This window comes from Aricia agestis, chromosome 20 (assembly GCF_905147365.1).
Source record: "Aricia agestis chromosome 20, ilAriAges1.1, whole genome shotgun sequence".
NCBI lineage: Eukaryota > Metazoa > Arthropoda > Insecta > Lepidoptera > Lycaenidae > Aricia > Aricia agestis.
The window spans coordinates 11823323-11833476 of record NC_056425.1 but is presented as its reverse complement, the minus strand read 5'-3'; the positions used below and the strand labels follow the sequence as shown (position 1 = coordinate 11833476).

At 35.2% G+C, this 10154-nt stretch overlaps 1 protein-coding gene across 1 annotated transcript in view; it reads left to right on the top strand.

The window, feature by feature from the left end:
* The first annotated feature begins 3184 nt into the window (after positions 1 to 3184).
* LOC121737239 (zwei Ig domain protein zig-8-like) overlaps positions 3185 to 10154 on the top strand; it is a 217090-nt gene continuing 210120 nt past the window's right edge. Inside the window, exon 1 of the mRNA XM_042128848.1 lies at positions 3185 to 3276. The gene's annotated coding sequence lies outside the window, so the exon portion shown is untranslated. The remainder of the gene's footprint in view (positions 3277 to 10154) is intronic.

Here is a 10154-nt window from a genome sequence, read left to right as displayed (position 1 = left end):
AAAAAATAAAACCCCACCTACATTTTTCCAGGATGAAAAGTATCCTTTGTCCTTTCCCGGGACTCAAAGTATCTCCATGCCGAATTTCAGCAAAATCGATTTAGACAGACATACAGACCACAGACAGACAGACAGACAGACGGACAGACAGACAGACACACTTTCGCAATTATAATATCAGTATGGAAGTATGGATTTAACTGATATCATAATAAATTTCCTTTAACAAAACAAAGATAACCAGAGTCATGATGAAACATTTAAACTTTTCCTTGGCATGCATGATTGCGCATGATGATGATGATTACAATATGCGATTGCTGCCGCGAGCTATCCCCAAGGTGTTCGATAAATTCCCTTATTCTTTAATAGCTTCCCGCAAACGTTCACGTATTTTATATCGAGTGCGATTCTGCAAACCAATTATAGATGTTTTATTTATTTAAACGTACATTTCTTTGTCATACGTGGAAGAAAAACGTGTAGCTTAAACAATAAAATTATACATTTAAATATTGGTATGATAATCTCTTTTTTGTGTTTTAATTACCAAGCTATGGAATATCATGATAGTGTCTAAATTTTGGCAATTTCTATACCTACCTCTACGTATATGCTACGAAGTGTAGAACCTCTACGTATATGCTACGAAGTGTAGAACCTCTACGTATATGCTACGAAGTGTAGCACCTCTACGTATATGCTACGAAGTGTAGCACCTCTACGTATATGCTACGAAGTGTAGAACCTCTACGTATATGCTACGAAGTGTAGAACCTCTACGTATATGCTACGAAGTGTAGAACCTCTAAGTTTATGCTACGAAGTGTAGCACCTCCACGTATATGCTACGAAGTGTAGAACCTCTACGTTTATGCTACGAAGTGTAGCACCTCTACGTATATGCTACGAAGTGTAGCACCTCTACGTATATGCTACGAAGTGTAGCACCTCTACGTATATGCTACGAAGTGTAGCACCTCTACGTATATGCTACGAAGTGTAGAACCTCTACGTATATGCTACGAAGTGTAGCACCTCTACGTATATGCTACGAAGTGTAGCACCTCTACGTATATGCTACGAAGTGTAGCACCTCTACGTATATGCTACGAAGTGTAGCACCTCTACGTATATGCTACGAAGTGTAGCACCTCTACGTATATGCTACGAAGTGTAGCACCTCTACGTATATGCTACGAAGTAGCATAAATAGCAATGCTACCGTGCTCTACCTAAAAATTGCTTCAATACAGACTCAACTATGTCAGTCAGTATATATTATGTTTATGCTTATTAATCACAGGAAACAGTTGGTATTATATATACAGTCGTTTAATATTACTTTATGATACTGGCGTAAAAGTATGAAAGCACAAATTGTATTTTCATTTCTTCATTTTGATACATTGTACTAGCGGATATCCGCTAGTAGTCTACTGAATCCACCAAAATGACTTACCAATATATTAAGAACTGCACAGTGTGTGGCTGTCTGTAATCTGTATATGTCGCAGTCATCTGGTTGAATCAGCTATTTGATTGAATGACTAGCCAATTTATTGAATGAAACCAATTAAATTTACAATTAAAGACTTGATGAGTTGGGCTTCAGTTTAGACGTTAATCGTTACAATCAACGAATTGATGAGTTGGCCTTCAGTCATTATATTAAATGGTTTCATTCAATAAATTGGCTAGTCATTCAATCGAAAAGCAGATTCAACCAGATGACTGCGACATATACACAATGTTTTATACCATTGCATTACTTTTTATCACGGCCTTTAAGCGCGGCGATCGAATCAAGAAATTCCGTAACGAAAATAACCTAACCCATCCCACTCCGAACGGCACAGCGGTGCGGTGTTGAAAGACTTAGAACGGTGTTTGTGCGTGCGATTAGACGTATGCGAATTATAATTGCATAAGTTGATAAAAATGCTATGTATAGGTTAACCAGAATCTGATGACAAAAAGCGAGAAAAAAAATTGACTCTAACAATACCGGGGTAGTTGGAATAAAAAATTTTGATCCTTTTCTTTCTTATAATCTGCTGTCATAAATTGCCATCAGATTTTGATACCTATATAGCTTTACTGCGGCATTAACCGAATGCCACACGTCGGAGAGCCATGCTTGCGCACGAATGTGCCGGCGCGACTGGAGAAATACCACGTTCTCACAGAAAACCGGCGTGAAACAGTGCTTGCACTGTGTTTCGCCGAGTGAGTGAGTTTACCGGAGGCCCAATTACCTACCCTATTCCCTTCCCTTCCCTTCCCAATACTACCTTCCTCTATTATCCTATTTCCTCTTAAAAGGCCGGCAACGCACCTGCCGCTCTTATGATGCTGCGAGTGTCCATGGGCGACGGAAGTTGCTTTCCATCAGGTAACCCGTTTGCTCGTTTGCCCCCTTCTTTCATGAAAAAAACACGTATTTTTTTTTTTATTAGTCGGAGTTGAAAGTTTTCTGTTTATTCTTTGTCATTACAGCAGGAAACGCATTAGCTGCTAAATTACAGACAGCGCTCCGTCGTCGGCGTTAATATTTATCACCCCTCGTATTTCACTACTTCAAATTAGTTTCATAAAAATTAAACATTTATTACAAAAGACGTTTTAAGTGCGCTTACAATAATTTTAAGTAACATATACTGAGTACAGTACTTAGTTTATGTAAATTAAAATTTTATATGACGTTTAAAGTTTTATGTATGTCGTGTAAAATTGAAAAAAGAACACCTATAGGTTTATTCTTCCGTTGTCACAAAATAGAAAAATATAATATATATTTTTTAATTAATGAGAAACACGTTATTGATTTTAAAGGTAAGTATTTAATTGGTGTACAATATTTTTAAATTAAATTTCAGTGAAAATTTAATTGAAAAATATTTACTGCGTTACACGAATAATGGTGGAATTAATATAGCTACCGTAATATTATCATCAAAATATTAAAACTTGTTCGACCTACGTGATTGTTATTAATAACGTAATTAAAATTGATTTCATTTGTTGTATTTCTACAATAAAAAAAAAACATATCTTTTAGCCGTAATATATTCCGGAAAATCCAAAATATGCATAAAAGCGATTTACCCAAAAAGTCGGAAAATTCCGGAATTCCGCGGGTTCCGGGTGCGCGGCGCGCCGCAGTCTCGCGCCGGCCCCGACCTCGAGCGCTCGTGCTGTGTGTGTGTTGTGTTGTGCATTTGAATTTGGAATACTCTAATGTAAGTTGAATTTGCCGAATTTTCGGGATATCGGGTATGAATTTTTCCGTAATTTTGGTATTTTTTTTTTGTGATTTAACTTGTGTGTATTTTTTAATTTAAGTTGGTGTAAGAATAAATGTGTGTAAATTCGGTGGTATTTAAAGTTTAAGATGTTTTTCAAGTGTGTTAGGTGCATAAATTAAAAAACAGATAACTTTCTGAAGATTTTCATCTTTTTATGACGTGAAATAATACATGCAGGTTGCTTACTTGTTTTACGTTAACGTTAACGAGTAAATCTTAATTTATTCACGTTTTATATTTAATTACAATACAGAATATAAAACGATTGATTATAACAATTTTATAAACAGGGTTTTCTAAAAAATTTTTTTTTCGCAAAAAAAAAAACCAGCCCGTCGTCTTCAATAGACTTAAATCTACGTCACATTTTATTTACGTCTGATCAGTCAGGATTGGCAGAAAAATAATGAGTAGTCCCCGGGGATGTCTGAGCTTTTCCTTAGCTTTTACTGTGTGCGTGTAAGCTTTCCGGAACTTTTACAATATCTTTACAAATATTAAAAATATCAGCTTACGATTTTCGATAAACCGATTTTGACAAAATTTTGCGTGGGAACTTTTTGAGTCCCGGGAAAGAACTTAAATAGTTTTACTTTGAAAATGTACGGTTGTCCCGTTTAATTATGTGCAAACAAGTTACAAGCAATATTGATATAAATTAACTTTATCTTTATGTGTTAGTTATAACTTACTCCTATAATCTGTGGTTATAACTAATAACTAATAACTTGCTGACTCTGCTAATGTTACCTAAAAATAGACATTTATTTCCGATTACTAGATCTACCCGATGAGCATAAAATTTCATTGAATGGTTCCATCAGTACACAACTAAAGATGCACTAGATTTTATACAACGGGTAGATGGTAGTTACATATATTTCGCAAATGATTTTGGACTTGAAATACCAATTTCTCCGCCCAATGTCTCATCTTAGTTCGTCTGTATAGCTTCTGTGATTGCTTTCATTGATAGTTCGTATACAACTATACGGTATAAATTATACTCGATACAGTCTTAGAGGAATCATCCGAAAATCCTGCAAAGGCTTATACTCATAAATCCACACTGATAATTATAATTGCGGTCGGTGGCCGGTTTCATAGTAAACTAGGCTACGGATGAGTGCTTTGATAATGCGCAAGTGCGTGCGCAAAAAAGCTGAGAATCAAAGCAAGAAAAGTTAATATAAGGTGCTCAATAAACAATTGAAAAATATTCAATAAAAGGTTAGCAAAAGTGTGTGCGCAGTACACAAGAGTACTCGCTCTTCCTTGCCTCGTAGCCTAGTAGGACGGATGATCAACATGTTGAGAAGCGCTGGACCGACTTTTTATATGCCTATCCGACGCACGTATCATATTACTTGTCAGACAATCATATTAATGCTTTCTGAGAATACAACTATTAGGGTCAGATCAGACCGAAATGAAACAAGATGAGCCCTTGGCGATGCATAAAAAAGCGATGCAAATATTTATGTTACACTAGATGACCCGTTTACTTTGTTAAGTGATACGAAGTCTCCTCACCGTCTCTCCGGACTTTCACAAATATTTCAAGATGTAAATTACCAAAATCGGATCAGCCTTTCTCGAGTTTTAGTGAGACTAACAAAATTCAAGATTCATTTTCTATTTATATAGGTATCGTAAGACTGCTTGTCATTTTAATCATATTTATTTATTAAACATTGTACACAAGACACGAAAATTCTAAAACGATTGACATAGACAGACGACACACAAGAACTGCTCATTTCTATAGAAATTTCTCACAGGTTAATCTTGTATCAATATTAGTTTAAATAACATTATTATCAGTAAGATCCTCAGGGATAAATGTTTGGAATAGGTTTTCTTAGAACACAACTACCAATCTTAATCTTATACAGGGTGTAACAAAAATAAGTGATAATACTTTAGGGTGTGTACGTGTTCCTTGTAGAGAGTTCACTGCGAAAGTAGCAGCGCTGAAAGACCAAAAATTTTTTTCACTTTTGTATGGGAAAACTCGTGACGTTCGAGCCCTTGCCCATACAAAAGTGAAAAAAATTTTTCGTCTTTCAGCGCTGCTACTTTCACAGTGAACTCTCTACAAGGAACACGTACACACTCTAAAGTATTATCACTTATTTTTGTTACACCCTGTATAAGGACAAAAGTTGCGAATTCGTGTTTCGCGGAAAAACTTAAGAGTACCTACTCTTGTGGCTACACTTGCTTTGTAAAAGCTTAATATAAGTATACCCTAAAGTTAAATTAACCAGAAACTAACATACAAGAAAATATTGTTGCTTTGGTGTTTCTCATACCGAAAGTTCTTGTTAGCCGACTGCGATGCAAAATGTGTCTCTGTCTGTCTGTCTATTACCGTATTCCGTGGGAGAGCCATGCTTCGGCACGAATGGGCCGGCTCGATCGGAGAAATACCACGGGCTCACAGAAAACCGGCGTGAAACAGCGCTTACGCTGTGTTTCGCCGAGTAAGTGAGTTTACCGGAGGCCCAATTCCCTACCCTTCCCTTCCCATCGCCTTAAACGGCTGAACCGATTGAAATGAAATTTGGTACGGAGATATTTGGAAAGATGGGAATAGACATAGGATTGTTTGGATTGGTCACAATTTGTGTCGAAAAAAAAAGTTTTAAAAAGGGCGGATTCTGAACGCCAACTTATGAATATCATTATTCAAAGCAAGATCGCTTTTTTCGGTCACCTAAAAAGAGGATCCCAATATGAATTTATACGGTTGATCATAGAAGGTAGATTTCCGGGAAAGAGACCACCTGGTAGACCAAGAAGAAAATGGATAGATGACATAAAGGATTGGATCAGAACCCACAGTTAAAGAAGTTAGCCCAGAACCTGAAGAAATTCAACCAGCTGACCGCCGAACTTCGTTATGAAGGGGGCACCAAATGATGATGATGATGATAGGATTGTTTGGATGCATAGCTTGCTCATGAAAAACGTATTTTGGTGTTGCGGATTTCCGTGTTTCTTCGTATCATTCTCTTCTTGATATAATCCCTCTTTCATTCATGAGCGTAGCAAGACTAAAATTTGCCAAATCGGTTAAGCCGTTCTCGAGTTTGAGACTAATAATGTGCGCTTTTATACCTAATTCCAGACGTCACGTTATCGTGGACGCCGACTTCCACAGTAAAACGTTGGATACGTTAAATGCCCTTTTGATTTTACGCACTGCGGACGTTTTGTGCGGTTCAGTTCAAGAGTGTAGACGTCATGATGTCCTCTAACGTGCACGTTATAAAGTTATCGTTGACGGAAATTTAAAAGCGTCTTCATATTATATTTCCATACATTTACCTCCCTATGTTATCGTTTTACCGTGGACGTCAACGATATTACCGCCACGTCCAAAATTGTGAAAGCGCACAATATTTATATAAATAGATATATTTTGTGAGCTACTCTATTGACAGCAGAAAAAGAGTTAAGTGTGTGTTATATGAAATTCAGTTTGTGTGTATGTGTATAGAATTTTCAAAAGTCAGGAACTTTTGAAAATTCTATACTTAGTACATTTTTGTCGGTGCGAGCTCGCTGCTTAGCTGCGGCTTAATATAAATTCCTCGGCTCGAATAACAGAGACAAATATTCTTGAGGAATGAAGCATTACACATTATATACAAGATTTTCAGTCTGTTTTGTCTGGATCTTTTACCCATATTCAGTTTAAAAAATTTATGGCAAATGTTTCGATAAAGGCTCTTATCAAATTTGAAATTAAAATTGTATAGAATTTAAAGATTTTCAACGCCTTGTTAAATCCTAAACAATTTTTAAATATCAAAAGTATAATGTTTTAAATTTTTTTTTATACTTACTAAAAATATTTTAATTCATCTTGATGCTTTTATAATAATCTATTTGGTTTTAATTTAAAATGCTAAGAACCACAATTATAAATTTACATTTTAATTAGTTCGTGATCTTAAAAGTATTAACTACTTAGCAACATATTTTAAAGTCAATTTCTAAAGTCTGAAAATAAATTACACAGACACATAAAAATAACCTATTCGGACTATATATACATATTATTATAAATAAAATTGGAGTGCCTGTTTGAAATATTAAAAGAACCGTTTTTTACTACATGCATATGAATGTATGTAGGGTACATACACCAAAACAATATTTTTTACAATTTTTGTCTGTATGTCTGTCTGTTTGTTCCGGCTAATCTCTGAAACGGCTGGAGCTATTTTGCTGAGACTTTTTTTGGTAGATAGCTGATGTATAAGTAAACTTAGGCTACTTTTTAACCGACCTTCAAAAAGGAGGAGATTATATTTTACTTTTTTCATATTTGTTAGCGGACTATCCATCTTTGTTATTATACTACGTTGACGCGGACGAAGTCGCGGGCAAAAGCTCGTTATAAAATAAAATGCGAAAATGTAAAAAATAAATCGGGAATTTTGTATTTATACTTCCCAAACAAGAACGGTTTCTTTTTCATTTCTCATGAAGTAGACTTAATTAGTTGGGCTCGATTTTCTCCATTTTCCATTCAGAGGTGTTTGAGAAGAATTTGAAATGTGTTTGTAGATCGTACAAATATTAAAAATTCTTATTACAAGTTGGTCGTTAAAACAAACAGAAGCCGCGTAATTTTTCAGCATGAAAGTAACTTATTAATAACTAGATGACGCTGGCAACTCCGTTGCGCCAAAATTCGTTAATCGCGCGGGAATCGTACATTTTTCCGGGATAAAAAGTATCATATGTCCTTTTCCGGGACTCAAAGTATCCCCATGCCAAATTTCAGCAACAGACAGACAGACACACTTTCGCATTTACAATATTAGTACGGATAAAATATTTTTAGTATGTACTTAAATTAAATAAAGAGGGATATACAGGGTGTAACAAAAATAAGTGATAATACTTTGTCTACTACGTGTTCTTTGTAGAGAGTTAACTGTGAAAGTAGCAGTTCTGAAAGACGAAAAAATTTTTTCACTTTTGTATGGGCAAGGGCCCGAGCGTCAATAGTTTCCCCATACAAAAGTGAAAAAAAATTTGGTCTTTCAGCATATACATTGGTCTTTCAGAATAGGTTTATTTTTGTTGAACAAATATTTTGAAAATATGTTTTGAAATAGATATTTAATACTAGGTGTCCAATTACATTTTGTTTCAATAAATAATTTTTGTTAAAATATGACCGATGTAAATGTAAGCACAATTTAAAATAATTTATAGGAAAATTAAAATGAATATATTTTATTAAAGTTCTATTTATACATTTTATTTTAAGTTCTGTACTCTATTTATTCTTGAGATATTAAGTTCTAGAATTTTGTTTCTCGATTATAAATTATGTTATATTTACTTAATTAATTAAAATACTGAAAAAATTATAACTTTCCATAATTACAAAATATATTATAATTATAAAAAAATATATTGTTTAGTGTAATTAATCTGACCTTTTTGTAAACACACCTAAAATTTGAGTACAAAGATAATATTATAGGAGGGCCTATATATTTTTCTCCATTCTCTCGCGCTCTTACTAATCATCATCATAATGTCTACTGGGTGACAAATTACCCCTAAGTCACCCAGTAGACATATATAATGGTGATGATAACCCAATCAGCATGTATGCAATAATCACACATACAATTTGCTCTTCTATACATTTTTTCTTTATTCTCTCACTATCACTAATCATCATCATAATGTCTACTGGGTGACAAATTACCACTAATTTGTCAGCCAGCAGACAGATATAATGAGAGGTGATGATGACCCAATCAGCGTGTATGCAGTAATCACACCTACAATTTGCCCTCCAATTTGCGGTACTACATCGGACCCCGATCAAAGCGATATCTATTCAAAGCATTTCCAGTCTCGTATGCACTACTATAGGTGCAAGAGTGAGTTTGATTCGAGTTCGAGACAGGCAGTTTGTATGGTGGTCATATTTTAATGTCTGATTTGACCCGCTTTTTTGAGGTAGAAACTTCTTTATCGGCGTTTTGCATTTTTTTTATAGGTAAACAACGAGAGCTTTAAAAAAAATAATTTCTCGTCAGGAGAGTACACACATAAAATACACAATAAGATAGAAACTAGTATGCCTTTCTGCCGCTAACTAGTTCTGCCCATTATTTTCATTTTTGCCGACACTTACGGAGTGCAAGTATATTTTTGACTGCTGTAAGAGTGCAATAGGATGTTTTAATGATATAATATTACTATTACAATAATAATATTAGTTATTATTTATGAATGACTCACAGTCACAGCTTATAACCCAAGAAGGCAATAATATTATTTTGGTGACAAACGTCAAAAATATTTGACAACAAAAAGTGATTCTTTAAAAATATTAGATTTTACAAAAAAAAATTGGCATGAGATGTCTCTAAATATAGAACTTGTCACTTGAAAATTTAGTACTATAATATAATACTAATTTTATACGTGGGAGAGCCATGCTTCCGCACGAATGGGCCGGCTCGACCGGATAAATACCACGTTCTCACAAAAAAACCGGCGTGAAACAGCGATTGCGCTGTGTTTCGCCGAGTGAGTGAGTCTACCGGAGGCCCAATTCCCTTCCCGATCTTCCCCTTTTCCCTTCCCTTCCCATCCCTACCGTCCCCATTACCCTATTCCCTCCTAAAAGGCCGGCAACGCACCTGCAGCTCTTCTGATGCTGCGAGTGTCCATGGGTGACGGAAGTTGCTTTCCATCAGGTGACCCGTTTGCTCGTTTGCCCCCTTATATTTCCATATAAAAAAATAAATAAAAAACACTCGAATGAATCGAGTTCACTAGACATTATAGAACTCGAAT